We start from the raw sequence: 26,266 nt of genomic DNA, 5'->3' as shown, positions 1-26,266 counted from the left end.
CATCCGGTTTTTCCATATATCGTTTGATTCTTACCATCGACTACTTACTATCACGCTGTCCCTTTAGAGGGCATGCAGTAAAATATGTGATACAAACCTAAATTGTACGCTACCTGAAAGTTGGTCTCATAATAAATGGAGCCTATCCAGTATACGAAAAATTCAGTTGCCTAAAAGGGAAATCGATTGCATTGTCTAGCTAAATCTAACAGTTATCGATGAAAAAGTACTTTATCTTTTTGACAATTATCTCGTCCTATGGGAACCAAAAAGCGACATGCTTACAGGGTTTAGTTTCTTACAAAGAAGTTCATGTGCATTTCTTCGTAACTTAAATGGAGAGTCTGGGAATTACGCCATTACATGTTAAAGGAGCATTTCGAGCCGGAGCGTGGTGCAGCTCGGTGGTATAGAGCGAAAGTGAGTGAGAGAATGTTTGTTAAGGCGGAAGGACATGTATGTTTAAGGGGGGGGGGGAGAGAAATAATCTGTTAGAAGTACAGGTCTGGAACAATTGATTTACTATGGTTTCGACTTGTAGCGGTGGTGGTGGTGATAATTATTGTTTTAAGATGAAATGCAATTGGACAACCATCCTCTATTAACACTAAACAGAACAAAGAAAGGAAAAGTCCCGGGTCGGAAGAGAATATGTGTTGACCAAGGAAAGTCGGATAGGAAAGACGAAACTGTCACAAATGGAAAAAAATCAGGCTCAGATGCGGACCGCGTAGTCGCCTACCCACGCTCTCATGATAAGAGTCCCTGGGTCACCTCTTATGACAAGAAGGAGATACCATGGATGTATTCTAGACTCACAGGAAGTTTCCGAAAGTGAAACCAGACTTTTGTTATTTATCGAATGATGAATGCACATATATATTGCACCCATAAATATATAGTTTCAGGATAAATGTGCGTAGTCGCAAGTCCGTACAATACTACAACTCTAGGTCTAGTATTTTGACCCAATCAACTGCTTCATCCGATGTGCGGTAAATGTCCATTAGTGTTCCTTTGAAAGCTCGAATTGTGCAGTCAGCAACAATGTGGTGGATTGACTGAGAAGAGGCACCACAATCACAATCTGCAGAGGTAGTCAACCCCATTTGCATAATAGATAACCACATCTGCCTTGTCGAGTTCTTATCCGATTGATGATTCTCCACTGTCGCCTTGGAAGATCAAATCCTGGTACACGTTTAGAAGGATTCTCAACTAAATGTTTGTTGTCTACTGAAGACTGATCCCACTGGGCTTTCCATGAACTATTAACATGAAAAGAGGTTCTTTCAAGATCTGTTAGTGTACGCCAGGGTGGTTTCCTTAATTTCAGTCGTTGATGTTCAGTGTTTGTAATATCTTGATGGATGCGTAGTTGGGGGTTCTACTGAATGCTTTTTCAAACCTTTAGGAGAGCTTCTGATCGTCTTAGGGCTGGATGTGGAATATTGCTGAGAACAGGAAGCTATAGCGTGTTCGTGCTCCGAATGCATCTCGTGATTATGCGCATTGCCTGATTGAGTTGTACATCGATCCTCTGAGTGTGAACACTATTGATCCAAGAGGGGCAGCAGTATTCAGCAACAGAATATGATAAGGCTAACGCTGTTGATCTTAGAACATGAGTATTGGCTCCCCATGATGTACCAGCAAGTTTCTGAAGAATATTATTTCTAGTTTTAACTTTAGCAGCTACATTTGAGAGATGTTGCTTGAAAGTCAAAGTTCTATCAAGTGTTATTCCCAAGTATTTTGGTGTACTGCAGAACGGCGACACTTGACCTCGGAATTTTATTGTTGGTTTGTAATTAGAATGTCTGTTGCGTAAGTAGAATGTAGTTTTTACTGTTTTTAGAGGATTTAGGGGAAGGCACCATTTCTTGGAGTATACACCTAAGGCTTCCAGATCAGTGGCTAAAGTAGTTTCAGCGTCATAAAAGTTGGACCACTGAGTCACCAAACAAATGTCATCAGCATAAATGAATTTTCTTGATGATGTGTCTGGGAATTCGTATATGTACAGACTGAAAAGAGGGGGGGGGGGCGAGACTGATCCTTGAGGTAAACCATCGTTTAATTTAAACACTCTACTTCTGTCATCATCAGCATAGATTTGGAAGTACCTATTACTAAGCGTATTGCTAAGTAAGGGCATATGTTTACGGCATGGGATAACAATAAAAATTTTTAGGATTAGTCCTTCTCGCCAGATAGTATCATAGGCAGGTGATAGTTGCAAAAAGGCAGCCACGTTACCTGATTTCCTCTCATATCCCTTTTCGATATACGTGGTGAGAGACAGTACTTGATCATTACAACTTCTTCCAGGTCTAAATCTTGCTTGTTCTATCGGAATGTAGCTGTTGATTGTTTCATAAATTCTATTGTAGATCAGTCGCTCAAGGAGTTTATATGTGACACTTAGAAGTGCTATTGGAGGGTAGCTTTCCACTTTAGATGGATCTTTATTTGGTTTCAGTATGGCTATTATCTTTGTTTTCTTCATCGATGGTGGGATGTTTCCAATTTGCAGAATATTAGTGAAGAAGATGGTTAACCATTTTATTGTGGCTGGTCCGCAATGAGCCAAAAAATCAGGATAAATTCCATCATATCCTGCAGGATTTCCAAGTTTCATACTTTTTATTGCGACTTTAGTTTCCCCTTCTTTGAATGGAGGAGAGAATTCAGAAGACCGCGGCGTTGCTCTTTTCTTGATGTTCAACTTTAATTTGATATCCTTTTTGGTTCGCTTGTCTTTTGTGTTTTTGGAAACTGATATTAGATGATAATCAAAATCATTCAGATTGATGGCTGCTTTTGATCTTTTAGTCGCAGGGTTTGAAGAGTCCAATTTCCTAATAATAGACCAGGCCTTCGTCTAGAATGGGTGTAATCTAGGAATTCCACTGTTTTATGCCAGATCCTTCTTCGACTCTCATCCAAGGATTGGATGATACGAGCTGCATTGTCGGAATTAGGATGTTTTTCATATTCTCTTAGTAATTCCTCACTCTCTGAACTCCAGCCGGGGATATACTCCTTACGGTATCCTCTAGGCATGCATCGTCTGGTTGTATCTTTTATAACCCCTACAAATCTGCTGTAGTTGTTGTATTTTGTTTCGATTCATCTTATATTGGAGTCTGTTTGCTGTGCAAATTCAGTCCAGTTGGCTTTCTTGAAGTTCCGCCTTGGTGTAGGTTGTGATCGAACAACAGGTATAGATATCCCAACCTCCAAGAGAACAAGCCTGTGTTGACTATGTGGGAAATCGTTGAGCACTGTACGTCGAACTTGATTGTGTGAATTATGAAGCCAATTTGTGAAACAAAGATCTGGGGTGTAGCTTCGAGACCAGCGAGCTGATTGAAAGGTAGGCAGGTAGCATAAAATATCAGATTCAAATTTTCAGTTTCCATCCAGTCCACAAGAACTTCACCATTAGAGTCATCCTTGTTATATCCTCAAAGATGATGATGACTGTTGAAATTACTGAGATATATAGTAGGATACTGCAAAGAAGGTATAGGAGGATTAGGCCAAATAATATCTGGTGGCTTGTACACTGTAACTATTGTCAAGTCTTCAATGTTAACTGTAGTAGTATAAATGTCATTTTGAGAGTTTACTGATAGTAATACGTAATTTGTTAAATCATTCCTGACATAAGTTGCAAGGCCGTAATTTTGATGATAGACGCTATCAATTTAAAACCTGGAATTTTCCCCTTACTTTGTAATTGTAGTTCGTCTGCTGTGTGTGTTTCTTGAAGAACGACGATATCAACTGCATATTTCAGTGCAATCCTGGAAAGATACTCACATTTCACTCGACTAATCCCTTCGATATTCAATTGACAAATGTGCTGCGATGGTCCAATTCTACGAACTTGAGGGTCCTGAAACGGACCACACATCTCCTTCTTGTTCGCTCTTTGACCGAGAGATCGTTTCCGACAATCCGTTCTCATCTTATCGCTGTTGCTTTCTTAGCACCACCCGGGGTAAAAGTGTAGGGCAGTGTGGTGGTTAAACCCACGGACGTGAAGCAACGTAGACCCCCGAAACCAGACTGTAACGTCATGAATTAATTATGAGGGTAATTAGGGGATTTTCATACGGATGTAAAGAAAAGGGCATACCAGTCACTGTCAAGACCCCAGTTAGAGTATATTTTCAATGTACGGGACCTTCTTCAGGATTAGTTGGTTCGAGAACTGGAAAAGATCCAAAGGAAAACATCTCGATTATTATGAGTGATCTCCGACAAAAGAGTAGCATTACGAAAACGTTGCAAACTTTGTGGTGGGAAGACTTGGGAGTAAGGAGACGAACTGCTCGACTAAGCGGTACGTTTCGAGCTGTCAATGGAAAGATGGCGTGGAATAACATTAATAGACGAATAAGCTTAAAAGGAGATAAAGTTGGAATTCAAGAGGAAAAATTGGGAGGAGTTAAGGATTGGAATACAAACAGTGTTAATAAAGGATGGTTGCCATTTGTACTTCCTCCTAAAACAACAATCACCATCACCAGAACTCTAAAAAGGAGGACATTCGCTGATGAAAGAGGACGTCTGGTCACCCAACACGTAAAATAATGAGTAGTTAACCGTTTTGTTTACGTTCCACTAACTACATTTGTATGGTTTTAGAAGGGGAAGAAGTGCCGGAATTCAGTTCCTCAGGAGTTCTTTTATGTGCCAGTAAATCTACCGACACGAGACTGACGTATTTGAGCACCTTCAAATACCACAAGTCTGAGCCAGGGTCGACCCTGCCAAGTGGGGCTGAGAAGGCCAGCGCTGTACCGTCCGAGCTACTCACCCTACACCACCGGTTCGCGCCTGTTCGCTAATACATACGATGGCTTGAGCGGTGCCCCACACAAACGCCGCTTTTGCAGTTTGAGCTAGATGTGGCGCAGCAACAATAATTGTCGACTGGAATAGTTTCTGCCGTGAGGTATGTGTGGTGTGGGTGGACGCTTAAAACATGGGAGATTGAAGTATCGCCGTGTAAGGAGAATTACAGGACAATGGGCCTTAGGAGGTAACTGCAAGAACTGCTTTGTTGTGCCTGGTGAAAAGCGAGGCGAAGGGGCATTGTTGACTCTTATTTAAAGAATGGATATTGACTGGCACGACAATAGTCTCAGACTGCTGGAAAGCGTGCGACTGCCTGGAGGACGAGGATTCTGTTCATCTGCATGCCAGTCATTCGATTCAATTTGTTGATGCGTGGGAGAGTGGCGTATGATCAGGGCCAACAACCGGCAGATGCTGGCCGGTGAGCTGTCTGCCCCAAATCGCTGGCGGCACCTCAAGCATGGGAGCTATTCCATTCCGACATTTGGAAGAAAAAACGGACATTAATCTATCCTGCGGAAGCTCTCTTCAGGAGTGCATTTCCCTACAGCAGAGAGTGCGCCATTTCTTTCTAGCAGCCGCGTATAAAAGGGTGCTTAGGGGCGCCCAGCTGTGAACTTGCATTGGGAAGATAGTGGGTTCGAACCCCGTGGCTTTCCGTGGTTTCCTATTTTCGCACCAAGTAAATGCTAGGGCTATACCTTAAAGCCACGGCCGACTCCTTCTCACTCCTAGCTCTATCCTATCTCGTCGCCATAATACCTATCTGTGTTGGTGTGACGTACAACCACTTGTAAAAGAAACTTTGTTAGCGAGCTATTTATCACTCACTCGTCAGCCTGTGTTTTGTAATCTACTGACAACTATGTTCAGTTTTCAGTATTGCACGTTATTTTGTTAATTACTCGTTTTATGACCAAATAAATCCATGTCCGTTCAGCTGAATTCTTACAGAAAATGAAGTCAAAATTAAGTAAATTTAACGTTTGCCATAAAGTGTGATGAGCTGTTCGACATCAGGCACCTAATGAATTGTCGGTAGTATTTATTATAAATTCTTCCTCCACCTGGAGGCTGCCCGAAGACAAAGAATACACTACACAGTGAATATTGGTGTAAAAAAATATAAAGAACTCTAAAAATTAAAAATTGGCTGTGAATTTAGATCTACAAATTTAAGCAACACTGAAAAAAAAAATAATATAAATTAATTAAACAATACATTACAAGCTACAAAAAGAGTTAAAACATTTAAGAACAACTTGCTAAATAATTACTACCAAACTTAAAAAATAAGAATGATTCGGTCTTGAGGCAAGTTGATCTTAATCCGATGAGTACAGTTGATGTCTCAAAATGAGGATAGACCCACCGAGAACTTTTAGGCCCCAGTCCATGAGTTCATCAGCACTGATTCCGAAGACTCATGATTTCCACCATCAGCGCCCATATGACAGTTTGTTGGGGAAGGGGGGCAGACCTGGGGGTACGTAGTATTTTTAATTTTTTGGAAGATAAATAGCGACTTGTATTCTGTGGTAGAATAACCCACGGTGTTCCCTGCCTGTTGGTGGGGAACGGTACTACCGCTTCTACGTAATACTGACTTTTAAATCATTTTCTTGAAAGGAAAACACCTGCCTAGACTAGATTTTTGCCTTTCCCTGAGAGCTGGGGGGGGGGGGGGGCGGCCCCACCTTTCCCCCGGGTATGGGCGCCCTTGATTTCCACCACCTTTTTGGGGATCGTCTCCCTAGAACCGATCATAAGACCCATCACCTGAATATCCTCTAGCTGGTATTTTTCTGTGTAATATTACACTGTAGGCAAAAATATACGTTTCTGTATGTTAAGTATCGATTATTTCGCCAGGTGCCCCATATTTGAAACCAAAATTCCGTCTATAGACCACTATAAACCAACTATTTTATTATTTCCTTTCCTTGCTTCATTCATTCTTTCAAATCGTATCTTGCTGGATGTCGAGACATCGCCTCAAATATAAGAAGAAGAAAAAAAAATCGAATATATTATTCGGCGCGTGTTATTTCCACCGTCGGCAGCCCTGAATAACGTTTTCTGTGGTTTCCCATTTTCACACCAGGTAAATGCTGGGGCTGTACCTTAAATAAGGCCTTTTCCATCCTTCTGTCGCCGAAAACCTTCGATGTGTTAGTGAGACGTTAAACAAGTATAAATAATATATCTTCCCACCCGAAAGGCTTAGGTCCGAATTCCGGTCGATCCTGGTTTCAGAGTTTCATCTCAAAAATCACTTGGCATCAGAAGGGGCATCTGACCTTAAACCCACGGCCTAAACCAAAACGAGCCTGGGTGGCTCCAGAGACCTCAGCAGCAACTGGGATAAGCTGAAGATTTTTTTTTTTAAATTCGGCGTGTGTTATAGTAACAACCTTAGTTGTACACAGTCTTAATATGTTCTTTCATTCTAATGGTTGTGACAGTACAGCGCTTAAGAAATAGCGTACTTTTTAAAGTTACAGAACTGTGCACATAGAGTAAACTATCAACATTGGGTATAGAGATTTGGATTATGGTATACTGTAATAAGGTCATTACTCTCGTCTGTCTTCTTCTTCTAGTACCATATCCTCGTTGGATGCCGGCTGTCATCAGGGCGATCTGATCCTTGTTCTCAGCAACTCGGAAAAGAGTGAGTGTGTGTGTGTGTGTGTGTGTGTAGGGGGGAGGGGGTTACTGAGCCCACACCATTCTCGTAGATTCCGTAGCCAAAATATTTTCCTTCTTCCCCTACTTCTCCTTCCTTCAATTTTACCTTGTATGATAAGCTGCAGGCGTTTGTATTTATCATTTCGAATGATATGGCCAATGTACTCAAGTTTTATCTTTATCATGTTGTGCATGACCTCTAGCTCTTTGTTCAGGCGTTGGAGTACTTCAGTGTTACGTATTCTGTCAACCCATGATATTCTCAGCAGGTGTCGGTAGCACCACATCTCAAAAGATCGAAATTGTTTGGTGGTGTTCTCTGTTAGGGTGCAAGTCCCGGCACCATAAAATAAGACAGAAAATACATAACACCGAAGTAAACGGAGACGGAGATTGATCTTAAAGAGTCTGTAACAGAGAAGTTTGCTCATTCTCTAGAAAGCAGTCCTTGCCTGCTCAATCCGGGACCTAAGTTCAATAGCATTGTTCCAGCTGTGATCAAGTACTCTGCAGACACACTTAAAACGTTAGACTTCCTCCAGTAATGTGCCAGCTACTTTCAAATTAACAGGTTGAATGACATGTTTACTTATGACCATTACTTTGGTCTTTTTCGTGTTTAAACGCAGACCTGCTGCAGCTCTCTGTTCAACCACACACTTTGGTAATGTCTGCAGATCTTCAGCACTTGTAGCAAGCAGAACAGTATCATCTGCATATCGCAGATTATTTATTGTGATCCCGTTCAAAACGATTCCTTCCTGTTTTCCTTCTAGTGCTTCACAAAATATCATTTCAGAGTAAATATTGAAGAGGTGTGGAGATAGAACACAGCCTTGAGTCACTCCTTGCTTTATTTCAATAGCACAGGTGTTTGTGCTGTCAACCTTAACTGATGAGGTCTGATTCCAATACAGGTTGGCAATACACATTCAGATATATCTACCATCCATGCGGATATCATGTAGGGTATGCAGCAATGTTTCATGCTTCACAGGGTCAAAAGCTTTTTCATGATCAATAAAACAAGCATATACATCTACAGACATCCACACATCTTTGCACCAAAAGCTTCATCCCCAGCAATATCTCTTCTTACTGATTTCGATTGTCGATTGCAGTGTTCGTTAAGACGTAGAACCAGAAATGTTTAAACCATAAATGAGAGATTCTCCGTCAAACACAAACAGACTACCGTACCGGTAGGCCTATATGTGTATTAAGAGAAGTTGGAAATTACCTCATCATGGTTTGCACCAGTGGCAAACAATTCCTATAAAGTCAAATGTACACATTCGGTAATTTTCTATTCCCCGTTGAGAAATGACGTCAAAAAACCTTTAGCTCATTTGTAATTTCTTGTTTTTAAGGAGTCGGATACGGTTTTTGTCACAATATTTCATTGCAGGGAGGGCCTTTAGACATGTCCGTATTGTACTCTTATATAATCCGGCATTCCGCTACTGAGGTGTTTGTAGGTATTCCATTTTTTCCTTCAAGCAATAATTATCGCTGAAAAATTAGGTTCTTTTTTTTTTTTTCCTCAACGGCACACTAGCGCCAGCGACAAGGAAAGGTGCAGCATTCCAACCGATGAGCCCACTGCTACACTGAGGCGAAACGCTGGTAATCTCACGATTGAAAAAACCTAAAGACTTTAAGAGCTAATGTTTTTAGATGTTTAACTGTTGCTGATTGTTGTTTAACCCTCAGATACTCGTGCAGTTACTGATGTGGAGTGTCACGGTGTGCCAGAAGCGACCCCGAAGGCTGGTTTGATCCTCCACAGCTCCGCCAACAGCCGTCATAAATATCTTAGGCGTCACTGAAGAGGCATACTAGGAAATGAGGAGTGAGGTCATTTCCCGTTGCTTTCTTCACCGAGCCAGAAGTTGCTATTACATAGCAGTCTGCCTAGCCCACTGAAATGCATGCACTAACCGACCTTACGAGCGATATTTTCACATCATTCATAACAGAGACTGGCTGCATAATGTATGGCATTACTAGCATCGCTCATACTTCAGTCACTTTCATATTGTCAAAGTCAATTATGAGACTGAGACAGGTCACTGAAAGTAACAAATTTATTCTAGCCCGTACCAGAAGATATAGTGCACTGTAAACACTACGTCTAGCCAGCAAAAGCATACTCAATTTCTTATAAAACGAATATTTGCCTCAATTTGTCCTCTTGAATTCCAACTTCATCTTCATATTGTGATCACCGAGCTTGATGGCTGCAGTCGCTTAAGTGTGGCCAGTATCCAGTATTCGGGAGATAGTGGGTTCGTACCCCACTGTCGGCAGTCCTGAAGATGGTTTTTCCGTGGTTTCCCATTTTCACACCAGGCAAATGCTGAGGCTGTACCGTAATTAAGGCCACGGACGCTTTCTAACCCACTCATAGCCCTTTCCTATCCCATCTTCGCCATAAGACATATCTGTGTCGCCGCGACGTAAAGCAACTTGCAAAAAAATGCATATTGTGATCTTTCCTACTTTTAAAAGCACCACTCAAACGTATTCGTCTACCAATGTCATTCCACGCCATCTCTCCACCGACAGTTCGGAACATACCGTTTATTCGAGCAGCTCGTCTCCTTTCTCCCACGTCTTAGCGTAACGGTGCAAGCACGAGACCTGAAAATTTCGGCATTGTAATCCTCTCTCCAAGATCTGCTGTGTTAATTTGGTGAATCATTTACCTTCCATGCTGTATATACTGGAATGTGGTTTGATTTTGTAACATGATCTCACGAAACTTCAAAGTATCGGAATAAATGCTATCACTTCTTATGATTACCTTGAACGTTTCCAAATTTTGTTTTTTAGCGCAAGACTTTTAGTGCCGGGAGGTCCGAGGACATGTTCGGCTCGCCAGATGTGTACCTCCTTTTCCCGGGGAAGAGGGGGCAAGATGGGGACGCTAAGGAAAAAGTAGTTCAGGTGCGTTATACATGTTGATAATATGTTCAGAAATAGTTCCATTTTGTTGCGTCACTATCTGTTTCTCATAGTGCGCTAAAATAGGTTTTGAAAAGTTAAACACAAAAACTCCACACACAAAAATTCGTGCCTACTACCAATGCCCCGTCTTGCCTCACATATGGGGCAAGACGGGGTGGAGGTTTCTTTGTCTCCATGATGCTGCCACTGGCCTGGAAACTTGCATTTTTCAGTAAAAATTATACTAAAATTTGAATCTATTCCCATAACCTTGAATTACTAATATCAACGTAAAGTATTACACCATGATAAACCATCATAAGGCTCGTAGATGGCATAATGAGCAAGAATACAATTTAAATTCATTCTTATGGTAAAAATGTATGGATTTTTAAATGACCGATTTTTTCGTGTGACCTCCTGAGAGGCCGTGTGCAGGTCTTTAAAGTCGACTCCCGTGGGCGACCTGCGCGTCGGGATGAGAGATGGAATGGATGAAGATTAATGAAACTGGGCAAGGGTGTCGAAGGAAATGGCCGTGGACTGTCAGAAGGTACCGTCCCAGCATTTGACTGGTGTTGAAAATGGGAAACCACGGAAAACCATTTCAAGGACGGCCGACGGTGAGGCTCGAACCCACGCGTCTACCGAGTCAGCAGAGAGCTTGGCCCCATGACCTATCGCTGCGCTTTAGCCAGCGTAGCCACTGCTGTCGGTAATGACCAAGATCAGTGGTAATGACTGATTGAGAAATCCACTACCCTTTGCACTCAGTATTTGATCCCTGGGCCTATACCAGGGGGCATAATTTATAAAAATGAAATATGACTAGAAATTATATAAGTATAAGGGGAAATACTATGTATCCTAAAGGGCAAGATTAGGACTGGGGCAAGATGGGGACTGGGGCAAGACGGGGACGTCCCCATCTAGCCCCAAATGTTTTACTGAGACTAACGGAATAAAAATATCTTCATTTATTTATGAATTACCTCCACAAGCTCAATATATATACATTAAGGTACAGTCTAATGGATAGTGTTCAAGAACAAATGTATTGCAATTCCAGCTTACCTCATCAAAGTCCAAAGGATACATGTGTAATTGTACGGGCTAGGAATGGGAAGGAACTGGTTGTGGCCATGCGAAAGGTACCATCCCGGCGTTTGGCTGGAAATGAACATTTTCGAGGATGGCCGACGAGGGATTCGAACGCAGCCGTCTGCCGAAATAGCCGTAATAGGCAGTGTCGTAAAGCACTGAGATAACTTGTTTGGTAACTTCTCCCAGAAATGGAAGCGCATCTCTGTATATGGGCATGTTGTAGGATAAAACGTAAACGCATCACCATATTTCGTGTTGTTAAAAAACTACCAGTTTCCCACTGTAAATTTTTCAAAAGCAACTTAGGAAGATGCTGCTCTGTCATTTCTGTTTCTCGAAAATCCAGACACTGAACTTCATGATTCCCAAGAACTGTGTTTATAGATAAAGTAACTGTAAAACAATTATAATTACCAGGCTGGGTGGCTCAGGTGGTTGAAGCGCTGGCCTTCTGACCCCAACTTGGCAGGTTCGATTCTGGCTCAGTCCGGTGGTATTTGAAGACGCTCACATACGTCAGCCTCGTGTCGGTAGATTTACTGGCAAGTAAAATAACTCATGCGGGCTTAAACTCCAGCATCTCGGCTTCTCCGAAAACCGTAAAATGAGTTAGTGGGACGAAAAGCCAAATTATTATTATTATTATTATTATTATTATTATTATTATTATTATTATTATTTACAACCATAATCGTCGTTAAAATATAAATGAACTTGTGTTATTGTAGTATTCAGAGTAGAATTACCTGATTGTACATTTCCCCCGCATTCTTAGGGTTTTGACCTTAAATATCTCCTGCATTATTTATGACCCATCTACGTTTTCTGTTGGGGAGGAATATCTATATTAATGACATTCCAATCTATACATTACAGTGATTTAGTTTTCAACGACGAGTTCTTGACTTGGTTTTAGATATTACTTTTGTGTGTGACATAATGTATTCATGTTTTATTTGAACTTTCGTCATAAAAATATACTCATTAAATTATTATTTATAAACCTTTCACGCAGTTATTGGGACTGTTCTCCGTAAAGATTCATATCCGCTGTATTTACCGACGACTCCGGTTCCATGGCTAAATTATTAGCGTGCTGGCCTGGCGTACTCTACTGTATTTGCCTTTGGTCATACGTAGGGTTGCTATAAGGTTCAGGATGAAATTCAGGACGCCAAACATCGACAAGTTCCAAACACAGGCACCGACTACACGGGAGCACTTGCCTCCATGCATATAATGATACGGGGACGCAATCGTGTTTTTGCACCCGTAAAAATAGTTTATATATTCATCCTTGCCCCCGTGCTCAGGACCAAAATCTGGTGCCTATGCTTCCATGGGTAATTCCATGTAAACTGTCCCATCCATTACCAAAAGACACACTTATTATATGATCCTCCCCCCCCCCCCCCCCCACCATGTCACTACAGCCCTGAAGGGTCTTGGCTTACCAAGCGGCCGCTGCTCAGCCCGAAGGCCTACAGATTACGAGGTGTCGTGTGGTCAGTACGACGAATCCTCTAGGCCAGTATTCTTGTCTTTCTAGACCGGGGCCGCCATCTCACCGTCAGATAGCTCCTAAATTCTAATCACGTAGGAAAATCCCTGATCTGGCTGGGAATCGAACCCGGGGTCTCCGGGTAAGAGGCATGCACGCTACCCCTACACCACGCGACCGGCTATTATTTGATGTTAATGTTAACAATGAAACAGAGAAAAATTGCAAGAAATCATACTGTAAGTAAAATACCTATTTTACAGACTACTACAAAATTAAATAATATTCAATGTTATTTGCCTAGATTTGTGTATAACAGATGGGACATTCCCTTTCAAAAGCATTTGAGCAAAATTTTAAATAATTTGATCTGATTTTTAAAATTCAGGACATTTAGGGATTTTTAAAAATTCAGTAAGGACGTCGGGACATATGCTCAAATTCAGGACAATCCCGCTTTTTCAGGACGTCCCGACAGGTTCGGGAATGTTAACCATCATTGGTTAATTTCGTTGACACAGGGGCTAGGATTATGTATCGTCTCCATCATCTTATCATCAACACGACGCGCAGGTCGCCTACAAGCATCAAATCAAGACATGCATCTGGCGAGCCGAACATGTCTTCGGACACATCCGGCACTAAAAGTCATACGCAGTTTCTTTTTTTTTTTTTTTTTTTTACAGGCGACTAATTCAGTGTATGGTACGTAATTTAAATTCTGTGCACGGATTGTGGTTATGGTAGTTAGCTATTTGAACAGAACAAAGAAAAATGTAGTTTCCAACCTGGGAAGCAGTACTATAAGTGTTTGGCCTAATTTGTAACCTTTTCTTGTTCAGATTTAGCTTACCTCATCTTGGATGATGACATTATTGCTTGTTAAATTAAAACCAGGTTGTCAACGCCGGTCGCTAGTGGCACGGTCGCATCTGGCACGACACCAGTGTCACAGACTCCTGTATAGGATGAGTCATTCGCTTCCGTTCAGACTTTTCGACTTTCCATCCTTGTTCTTCCTGGTACCTTCCTCTTTCATCGTCTTAAGCAACTACGCAGCTGATCATTACTGAACAACAATGTGGAACCGATATAATAATGTCCGAAGTGGTAGCCTCACAGACTTCACGTCAGTACTATGACGTGCGTGTCAGTTTTTTAAAATCAGGTATGATAAAAGAAATATACACTGTAAATGTTTATTTATCATACGTTATCATCTAGAAATCTGATATTTATACATTTATGCACAGTTTAGTTTTTATTTGACGAGAACAAGTGTGAAATGTTCACAAATTTTCGGCCATTAAAAAGTATGCCATGTTTATTACAAGTCAGAAAGCACGTCATATCGAATCTTCCACTAAACCGTCTCCTACAATGTATGCTAAATCCAATGATAATACTTTGCTCGTGAAAACTTATAGTAGGATAGTAGTCCATAAATTGAAATTTATTTCAGGGAGTCTCTCAGACCCAACGTCGATAATCCCCCTGTGGGTGGGGGCGGTAGAATAACACCCACGGTATCCCCTGCCTGTCGTAAGAGGCGACTAAAAGGGGCCTCTGAACTTTGAAGCGTGGGTTGGCGGCCACGGGGCCCTCAGCTGAGTCCTGGCATTGCTTCCACTTACTTGTGCCAGGCTCCTCACTGTCATATATCCTATCCGGCCTCTCTTGGTCAACCCTTGTTCTTTTTCGACCCCGACGCTATTATGTTTGCGAGGGCTAGGGAGCCTTTCATTTTCACGCCCTTCGTGGCCCTTGTCTTGCCTTGGCCGATATCTTCATTTAAGTGTCGGATCCCTTCCATTTCTCCCTCTGATTAGTGTTATATAGAGGATGGTTGCCTAGTTGTACTTCCTCTTAAAACAATAATCACCACCACCACCACAACGTCGGTAACAATGTTATTGAATTCTTGCCTCAGCAGCTGAGGGTTAATAGCGAATCGAACCTATTTAACTTTGCAATAGTACATAAACAAATATGCTTATACAAATTACTATGGATTTTACAATCATCGAGATATTCACTGGATTTAGTGATTCAGGTGATGAAGGTTACACAGGTGTAATTATGCCTCACCGAACGAAAGGATGGACCTTCATAAGCTTCAGGGAAGATTTCACTTGAAATGTATGTACGGTACATTCAACAATGCAAAACAAAATATTACGCCTACTTAATTGTTACTATACCACTACTTACACGACCTTGACATTAAAATACTAGCATACTTTCCAAGAACTGAGAGCAAAATTGTTTTAAGAAATAAAAAACTTACATGCTTCAGACATCTTTGTCAATGTTTGAATTGTAGAATATTTTACCGACTCAACTCCAGTTTCTTGCAACAACGAAGCAATAGCCGTTGCTAGTATTTGCTGTTTAGAGTGCCAAACTTCCATCGTTCAAATTGTGTATGAAGGTTGTTGTCCCTAGCGATACTTCAGATCTTCAATCTACACAAATTACAAATAGAAATGTTTTAGATTCAGTAAATTTACCTCAGGTCACCGAGTACTTAGGGTACCATTCATTTAGTTATTTGTTGCGCCGACCATTTACGAATACAGAACTGCCAACATAGGTGAAATGAAAGTAAGGGAATGATAAGTATCGATGGTTATCTTAAAAGCTATTCATATTCATGGAGTTACTGTAATAAGGGGTTGGTGTACTGAATATAGTACGTAATTCATAACTTCACCAGCCATGTAACTTCATGTAACTTAGGGCAGAAAATTTGACGTTAAAGGAAACATGAAATGTAGTGTTTTGTAATAACCTTTCGTTATGAATAAAATATTTACTTTAAACGTAATTATACATCAAGCTTGTTTACATAATACTGTGCACTTGCAGATAATGGAAACAAACAGCCGAACGATGAAAATATCGTCCCATCTTTTGTTCGGAAAATCATAGCATTGCCAACCTATTGGAAAGAACACTCTAATTCCCGTCCATTTAGTTTACAAATGCATCCCCTATACAAGTTACGAAGTTCTTGTAGAACGTCAAAACTGCTCTGAGTGCTTGATTCAACAAGAGGCATTTGCCCAGGACATTAATGTAGACACATCTGCTGAGGAAAACCAGATCCTTCATCAGCGTAGTCCAGTTCCTATGCCTGTAGGCATAGCCGACTACGGTTACAAGCCGGGGTCATGTAAGTTTGGAAACGTCCAGAGGAGGCCAAGGTGAAAGCGCAGGATCTATCCATGTATGTTGATGTCTAGTGAGCTTCGTCTCGTGTTTCGTTTAATTTTTTACGGATAGGTTCGAGTATATACTATAAGAAGATAAGTGATAGAATAAGCATACGCAGAGCCTATTGTCGAGATAATGTGAAGGCTAAGCAGGGCTGAGTAGCTTGGACTGCTTACTAAGCCCAGCTCAGTCCGGTGGTATTTGAAAGTGCTCAAATACGTCAGCCTCATGTCGGTAGATTTACTGGCACGTTAAAGAACTCCTCCGGAATAAAAATTCCGGCATCTCGGCGTCTCCCAGAAACCGTAAAAGTAGTTAGTGGGACGTTAAATCAATAACATCATTATTTGTGAAGGTGCGGACTGAATTTGGCTTATTAATAAAAAGTTTTGTGTTTTTGCAGATGCCCAGAAAATGTTGTGTTCCCATGTATCGTAACAACTATGGCATTAAAAAAAGGTTTGTTACCTCGCTTAGTTTCCCTTCAGACGATAAATTGAAACAAAAATGGATTTGTCATTTTAAACGGGATAATTGGGAACCCGAGAAGCATTAAGTCGTATGCATAAAATATGTCACACACGAAAGTTTTTCAACAGGGGATACAATTTGTGATAATAAAGTCAACGTAACTATACTACCACCTAAACATAAAGACCTTCTTCCTAATGCATGTCCAATTATTTTCCCAAATATGCCAAAATATTTGTCACCGAAAAGTGTTAAAAGAAAAGATCCTGACGTACATTTTAGCAGATGATAAAATAGCAAAGTGGTCTCCACTAAACGCATATTTATTAAATTATATAGGAACCACTTCTTATAGTGTTAGTGTTGAATGTGTACAAATATATCTATTAAAATGCTTCACAATCTCATAGAGATCGTGAGGTAAGCGATGAAAGCACTCTCTTTGCCTTGCCTCATATTTCTAAGGGAACAGTTCGAACTTTGCACTAAAAGGGCCGGGCTTAGTGGCTCAGATGGTTAAGGCATACATACATATCTTTATTACTCACCCTAGTATACACCATCGGCTTACAGGTAATAAAGACAGAGCGAAACACACACACACACACACACACACACACACACACACACACACACACACACACACACACAAAAGGCACTACTTCTTTTTTCTCCCCTAAAACTTCTTAACTAAATTATCTACCTCTACATCTACTCAGTGTCCTCCCATACGTACGCGGATAGCCAGCGTACGTGCAGGAAGCACCGCACTACAAACTACCCTATTCCCCTACTCCTACCTACCACTTTAAAAAAAAAAATAGTAGACTGGTCGCTGCGTCAGCCCTGGTATGGAATACATGCCCACCAACCCGTTGACCGCAGCCACCAGCCTCGCCACGTGAGAACTGATCTCATATCTCACCTACACTTGCTGACACTGTATTCCTTCCCTACCATGTGTGACAGGCCAGCTTGGCGGAAAAGATGGTTAAGACGCTGACCTTCTGACCCCAACTTGGCAGGTTCGATCCTGGCTCAGTCCGGTAGTGTTTGAAGGTGCTCAAATACGTCAGCCTCGTGTCGGTAAATTTACTGGCACGTAAAAGAACTCCTGAGTGACTAAGTTCTGGCTCCTCGTCGTCTCCAAAAACCGTAAAAGTAGTTACTGGGACGTAAGCAAATATTATTATTATTATTATTATTATTATTATTATTATTATTATTATTATTATTATTAGTCAAGAAATCAACTTAGGAAATACCAATAAACATTAAGGTAGGCGATGGAAATGTAGAAGTAAGTCAATTTTGCCACTTGGGAAGCATTATCACTCAGGACAACAGGTGCACTACAGAAATCCGGAGGAGGATTGCTCTAGCTTTACAAGCCTTCAGTAACAAGAAACAGCTTTTGACAAGCAGGAACATTAACATTAAAATTAGGAAAGAATTTGCCAAAATGTTTGTGTGGAGTGTTTTGTTGTATGGTTGCGAAACATGGGTCTTAGCAAAACAGGATATAAACGCCTGGAAGCAATGGAAATGTGGATATGGAGGAGGATGCTGAAAATTAGTTGGACAGAGAAAAAGTCAAACAATTGGGTCCTTAAGGAAATAAACGAAACAAGGGAATTGATCAACACTGTAGAAAAGAGGAAAACCAAATTCCTTGGCCACACATTCCGACATAACACATTCCTCACGACTATGCTGGAAGGAAAAGTTCTGGGTAAGAAGGGAAGAGGAAGGCCGAGGAAGAAGTACAGTATCTGGAATCCGTGATGGACAGGCTGAATTTGGAAAAATATGTTGACCTGAAACGCTCAGCAGAGGAGAGACAAATGTGGTTGCAGCGACAAGGCCTTGCCTTTAGAATATGAATGAATGCATTTTCACTAAAAGAAAGAAGAGTTAGGCCCTACTCAAAGAGTTACGTTTGGAACTATGAAAATTATTTACTGTCAAGAAAGTTTCAAAGTGGTAACTGAGAAAGAAGGTTTAGTCAGTACTTATAGCTTATTGTTTGTAACTACAATGTTACTGCACTTCAAGTCCTAGAAAGCGAGATGAAAATTAGGATTAAGGGTGTTCTAGGGTTGCGGCGGTGGTGGTGGTAGTTGTGGTGATGGTATGGAAATGTGAGGTTTGGCTGTAGCCAATTAGAAATGTATGATTGCATCAAGACAGATGTTACTGGGCTCAGTATGGAAGTAATATACAAGTTAGACTCACTTTTATCATGTGAATTTTTTGGTGGGCATTTCGAGATGTCAGGGGTAATATGCTGTACATTTCTAGGTATACTCTAAGGACAATATCCAGAAGGATAAGCTGCGCCACTTATGTAAGTCTCTTGCAGAGTAATGAAACAGGTGATCCCTATTTTAAAGAACTTCAGAGGTGGGTTAGTGGTGCCATCACATTGTGTTGTGTGTGTCTGCAGAACAGTGGTATACGAAGACTACCTTGATTGTGAAAATTATAAAGAATGTCTGTTCTCTCTGTCCTAAGCTGCTTTAGGAAGAGATGACAATCAACAGTTCTGGTTTGAACGCCGTCATTGTGGGTGTGACAATGGTGCGATAGTTTGTTTATTTTCTACATTTTCCAATGTGGTGTTAAATGAGTGTTGAAAGCAGATGAAAAACACGAGTTATGTCAGCAGTGAGGATAAAAGCACTAAGCGGAAGAAGCTGTCAACGCTCCACAACAATAAGCTTGAGAGTACTGGTCTTAAAGTGTTTTGTTTTTGAAAATGAAAACCTACAACCTGTTTTCCACTCATTGACCGGGTCAGGGATGTAATGAATGAAGCATATACGGGCTGTTAGTACGATGGGGTCGCCACTCCCAAAGTGATATATTAATGACTGATAGATGCTATGAAATGAGAATGGAGTGTGTTGCTGGAATGAAAGATGACAGGGAAAACCAGAGTACTCGGAGAAAAACCTGTCCCGCCTCCGCTTTGACCAGCACAAATCTCACATGGAGTGACCGGGATTTGAACCACGCGGTATCCAGTGGTGAGAGGCCGACGCGCTGCCGTCTGAGCCACGGAGACTCGTGTTTTGTTTTTATTCATGTAAAATGTGTATTTCTAATTTCATTGAATGCATTTACTGATGTGTGTGTTTCTTAGTACCATTTTACGAAGAGTGTGCATTTATCATAATCATCGTGTTGGTCTAAATGTAGTGAGTATGGGTAAAGTAATTCCAAATCGGACACGCCCCCTTTTCTCTCGGCCTCCGCTTGACAGATAGATACAGCGTTGCCAAACGTACCTTGCGGCTTTAACTGTAGATGGCTCTGCTGTAGGCCTACTTCCTTCTTCGCAGTAATATGTTGTATGTTGGGTATTTTGCTCGAAGGCTGGTTTGATTCTCCACAGTTCCGCCAACAGCTACCATAGACAGCTTAGGTGTCACTGAAGAGTCATACTAGGGAAATGAGGAGTGAGGTAGTTTCCCGTTGCTTTCCTCACCGGGCAGAAGTTGCTATTACATATCAGCCTGCCAAGCCCACTGAAATGCCCGCACCAACCGACCATATGACCAACATTTTCACACCATTCATAAGAGGGACTGACTGCATAAGGAATTATGTTACTAACATCGTTCATACCTCGGTCACTTTCAGATTGTCAAAGCCAAGGATGAGACTGAGACAGAGCAATGAAAGTAACAAATTTATTCTAGCCCACACCAGAAGACAAAGTGCACCGTAAACACTAGGTCTCGCCAGTAAAGGCATATCAGTCATAATATATGATACATTCTTATCAGGCGGTGGTGATTATTGTTTAAAGACAAGTACAACTAGACAATCATCCTCTATATACGAGTAACACTAATGAGAGAGAAAATATGGAAGTGATCCGACACTTCGAAAAATGAAAGTATCGGCCAAAGAAAGATAAGGGCGTGAAAATGAAAGACTCACCTCGGAACCTAATGGCTTCGGGGTCGGAAAAAAAAGGAAGAGTTGACCAAGGTTTGTCGGATAGGATAGAGGAAAGTGAGGACCCTGGCACAAGTAAGTGGAAGCAATCGCAGGACTCAGCTAAGGGCTCCATGTTCGCCAACACACGCCCCCAAGTTAAGAGCCCTTGGGGCCCCTTTTAGTCGCCTCTTAAGACAGACAGAGGCTACTGTGGGTGTTATACCACCGCCCCCCACCCCCACCCACAGGGGATACATTCTTATGAGTGCAGGGTTCCTGTATCACGTTTTCGGATGTATCCCTGTCATAGATTTCATTATCTCCTGGATCGAATGTTATGGCCATTATAGGATACTTTTGAAATGGTCACGTCTTCTTTGTCAACTTCTGTTCCACGTAGTTGATCAACGTGACATTTGATCACATAACCACGATCTAACTGCTTCAGGAGTGTGGGATCCATATCAAAATGTTGCCATAAATTTGTCTTGTGGCTGGTGGTCATCTAACATATCCGGCTCGTGCTGGCCTTTGGTCCAAAGAGTTCTGGGTTCGATTCTCGGACGGAACGGAAATTTTAACGTAAATTGATTAATTTCGATGGCTGCAGGGGGTGGGGGGAGTGACTTATTCATCATTAGAATTATCATAGGCCTATACGGCGTCAGTTCGAAAGACCTGGGCCAAGCCTTTTCGGAGTCTACACACCATTATTATTATTATTATTATTATTATTATTATTATTATTATTATTATCATCTGAAATACACTAATTTGTTCTGTTCATATTGTATCAACGCTCTGACACGAAATAATAATAATAATAATAATAATAATAATAATAATAATAATAATAATAATAATAATAATAATACCGTTGGTCGAAAAAATCACCATCAGAATGTTGGCTGGCAGGGCAGAGGAGGTGGTGGTATACAATTTCTAAGGGAAGATGGTGATATAGGCCTACAGTTTCTAATCACTAGATTGCGTGCCAAAGCCTGGATTAAATTCCAAACCTCTCCGCAGTGCTCATAGGGAGTGAGGGCATATGACGTTGTTGATGCTGATTCGTCCGTCGGATGGGGCCGTTAAGTTTTGAGCAGACCCCTTGGTGCTATTCGACAGGAGTAGGCTATTCGCTGGCACCGGATTTCACCCTTTCCCTTCCTGCTATAATATATCACGTCATTCATTTCATCTCATTAATTCCTCTGATGAGTATGACGTCAGGAAGGGCATCCGGTCGTAAAAACCCGCCACGACAGATTCGTCTCACCTCATACCTGACCCCGCGGATTAACGGGACAAGGGTTGGACAAACAAACAAACAATAATAACCTGAAATTAGCAGCCGTTGATGGATGGCCATAACCGAAGGACATATTTTATGATCACTTGATTTCCGTAAAAGGGAAAAGTGGTTTCTATTTTTAATATATGAATTGGAGTGGAGCAGAGGAAGGCAGGCAGCAGGGGCGTGGTGTCTACGCTGCTGGTGTTGCTGCCGGTGCACGTGATGGAAATGCAAATGCGCCGGTGGTGTCTTGGATTAACGCGATTTGACCATGCCATGAATAGTGACGTTCAACGAAGGTTGGGAGTTGCGCAAACTGGGGGTGAAACTGCGGGAAACCAGGCTTGGGTTGTATGGACGCGTGATACGCAGTAATGACGACTCAGTGACAAGAACAGCCATGCGCCTTGACCCTGGTGAAGGAAGACCGCGTAGTAGACCCAAGAAGAGGGGCATGGCCGCATGGATCTTGTCAGAGAAGACGTGGAGTATGTGGGCGGCACCCATGAGAATGCCTTGCATCGAGCCAAATGGAGACGGTAGTGCTGACAAGCGGACCCCGCCACAGTGCGGGAATTGCGCTGTGAAGAAGAAGAAGATAGTTTGTATATCGTATCAACAACCTAAATCCACCAGATTCCTGTAACAGATGTCAGAAAATATATGATTGCTATTTAGCGCCAAAGAATTTAACTGATGCATACCATTCTAGCTCGTTGGTACATACACTAACCGTATTAATAAATAATAATGTTATTTGTTTTACGTCCCACTAACTACTTTTTAAGGTCTTCGGAGACGCCATTACCGTATTCAATGTTTCTGATTTATGCGACATGTTACCTGCTGTGCTTTAACAGCAAACTTACCCAGACTGGGTGTCAGTAAGTTTCAGTGCCATGGTAAGAATTTGTTGTGCATTATTTGCCGGTTACACACAAAGGCAACGTTCTTCCTTCCCACTCGGCGCGGGAGTAAAACGCGCTCGTATGTATGCGCGGGTGCACTCGCGGTTACCTTACCTTCTACACGTAAGAAAATACAAAAAATAGTTCATGCATGCTGTGTCCTTCACAATTTCGTTAGAGGAAGAGATGGTACAATTTTGAGGATGCTCTCTCAATAACGGATCTAAATGACATCACTCTTTCCCAAACACAACGAGACCAGTAGCCTTTCAGAAAAGTTCTCAAGTTCTCAATGTCTATTTCGGATTCCATAACAACCGCTATAAATCACAAAGATAAAAAGGACACGAATAACTTTTAAATTGAAGATGGGAAATAAAAACTTCCAATAGTAACGCTTCCAAATGGATGAATGCAGGTGTAATTTTCTTTTAATCCTCTAAATCCATTACTACTTTCTTACAGTTGCTACAGTACTGATGATGCGGACGAGGTCAACCCACAGTCTATGATGACATGCATATATAAACTAATCTATATATATAAAAAGTAACTTGTCCTGACTGACTGACTGATTCATCATCGCAGAGCCAAAACTACTGGACGTAACGAAATGAAATTTTGGGGATATATTCATATTAAGATGTAGGTGCTCGCTAAGAGAGGATTTTTGGATATTCCTTCGCTAAGGGGGTGAAAAGAGGGGTGAAATTTTAAAATGAGTGTGTCTATATCTCGAAAGTTTAAAAGTTTACAGATGTAAAAATTGGTGTTTAGAATCTTCTTTAAAAATAAGGAAACACGTATTTTTTTGCTTTCAGAAAATCCCAATAGGAGGGGTGAAAAGGGATGAAAATGGGGAAAATGGGTTGAATGCCCTTAATCAGTATACCAGTACTTATATCTCAGAAACTGAAGATATTACAGACCTGAAAATTGGTACTTTGGATCTCTTTTAAAAATAAAGAAACACGTATTTTTTTGTTTTTGGAAAATCTAATTAATGGGAGGGTGAAAATGGGGTGAATTTTTAAAATGAGTGAATCTATATCTCCAAACTTGTAAAGTTTGCAGATGTAAAAATTGGTATTTACAATCTTCATTAAACATAAAGAAACACGTATTTTTTTGTTTTCGGAAAATCGCAATAGGAGGAGTGAAAAGGTGTGAAAAAGGGGTTGAATGCCTTTGATGAGGCTACATATATTTCAGAAACTGAAGATATTACAGACCTGAAAATTGGTGTTTGGGATCTCCTTTAAAAATAAAGAAACACGTATTTTTTTGTTTTTGGAAAATCCAATTAATGGGGGAGTGAAAAGGGGGTGATTTTTTAAAATGAGTGTATCTATATCTCAAAACTGTTACAGTTTATAGATGTAAAAATTGGTATTTAGAATCTCTTTTAAAAATAAAGAAACACGTATTCTTTTGTTTTCGGAAAATCCCAATAGGAAGGGTGTAAAAGGGTGAATAATGGGTTGAATGCCTTTAATGAGGCTACTTATATTTCAGAACCTGAAGATATTACAGACCTGAAAATTGGTATTTGGGATCTACTTTAAATGTAAAGAAACACATATTTTTTTCGTTTTTGGAAAATCCAAATATTGAGGGGTGAAAAGGGGGGTGAATTTTTTAAAATGAATGTGCCTACATCTTAAAACTTTAAAATTTACAGATGTAAAAATTGGTAGTTAGAATCTCCTCTAAAAATAAAGGAACATGTATTTTTTTGTTTCCTGTAAATCCCAATAGGAGGGGTGTAAAAGGGTAAAAAATGGGTTGAAGCCTTTAATGGGGATACATATATCTCAGAAACGGAAGATATTACAGAACTGAAAATTTGTATATGGGATCTCCTTTAAAAATAAAGAAACACGTATTTTTTTAGTTTTTGGAATATCCTATTAATGGCGGTTAAACAGAAGTGACAAATTGGGGTGAATTTTTTGAAAGATTATCTTGGAAACGTAAAATGTTACAGACGTTAAAAGTGGGTGTTTGGAATCTCCTGTAAATGTAAAGAAACATAGGTGATTTGTTTTTGGAAACTCCACTTAAGGAGAAACCAAAAGGGGTGAAATTTTAAAATGAGAATTTTTACAGTATATCTAAAAAACTTAACATGTTACAGAAGTGAAAAATGGTATTTTTATCTCTATTAAACATAAAGAAACGTGTATTTTTAATTTTCGGAAATACCACTTGGGTGGAGGGGGGGTGAAAGTGACTGAAAATGGTGTTGAATTCTTTTAATTAGGCTACTGATATCTTAAAAATGAAGATGTTACAGACGTGAAATTTGATATTTGCAATCTGCTTTAAAAGTAAAGAAACACGTATTCTCGGAAAATCCAATGAAGCGGGGGCAAGGGGGTGAAAGAATTGAAAAATTAATTGACTTTAATTGTATGAGAATATATACATCTAATAAAAACTAAAGTTGTTACAGACGTGAAAATTCGTATTTGGATCTCCTTTAAAAACAAAGAAAAACGCGTTTTGGGGGGGAAAGCATCTTGGGGGGCGGGAGTGTAAAGGAGCTGAATTCCTTTCATGAGGACACATAAATCTAAAAGTGAAGAAGTTAGAGTCGTGATAATTGGTATTTAGAAGATCCTTCACTATTAAAGAAACAAGTATTTTTTGCGAGAAAATTCACTTAGTGGGGGGGGGGGGGGGGCGGGAGTAGTTTGAAATGAAGTGACAAAAGTAAATTATATTTATGGGGATACTTATATCTCAAAACTGAAGGTAATAGACGTGAACATTGGTGTTTGGAATCTCCCTTAAACATAAAGAAACACGCCTTCTTTTAATTTTTTTTTTGGGGGGGGGGGTTGGCAGTAAAAACTAACGGCGGTGGGGTGTAAAAGGAGGTGAGGCCAATTGATTTTACTGTTCTTAATGTACTTATACGGATCCTCCGTTGCTCAGGCGGCAGCGCGCCGGCTTCTCACAGCTGGGTTCCGTGGTTCAAATCCCGGTCACTCCATGTGACATTCGTGCTGGACAAAACGGAGGCGGGACAGGTTTTTCTCCGGATACTCCGGTTTTCCCTGTCATCATTCATCCCAGCAACACATAATAGTAATAATAATAATAAGAAGAAGAATAAGAATAACGTTAATAATATTAATAATAATAATAATGTTCCGGACCGTCGTCAAATATGCGGACCGCGCTGGAAACGGCTCCTGGACGGGTAATGACTAAGAATGCAGTCCGGCCGCGGGTTCAGTGCCGCCAAAGCACCCAATATGACAACACGCCGGATATCCTGAAGGATTTTATACATATTAAAAT

At 40.8% G+C, this 26,266-nt stretch overlaps 1 protein-coding gene across 1 annotated transcript in view; it reads right to left on the bottom strand.

Annotated features, from left to right (window-relative positions):
- The window catches only part of Taf8 (TBP-associated factor 8), a 127,512-nt gene extending 107,293 nt beyond the window's left edge, over positions 1-20,219 (bottom strand). Inside the window, exon 1 of the mRNA XM_068228020.1 lies at positions 20,095-20,219. The gene's annotated coding sequence lies outside the window, so the exon portion shown is untranslated. The remainder of the gene's footprint in view (positions 1-20,094) is intronic.
- Positions 20,220-26,266: the final 6,047 nt, after the last annotated feature.

Source organism: Anabrus simplex, chromosome 5 (genome assembly GCF_040414725.1).
Source record: "Anabrus simplex isolate iqAnaSimp1 chromosome 5, ASM4041472v1, whole genome shotgun sequence".
Classification (NCBI taxonomy): domain Eukaryota; kingdom Metazoa; phylum Arthropoda; class Insecta; order Orthoptera; family Tettigoniidae; genus Anabrus; species Anabrus simplex.
This window is presented reverse-complemented; position numbering and strand designations above follow the sequence as displayed.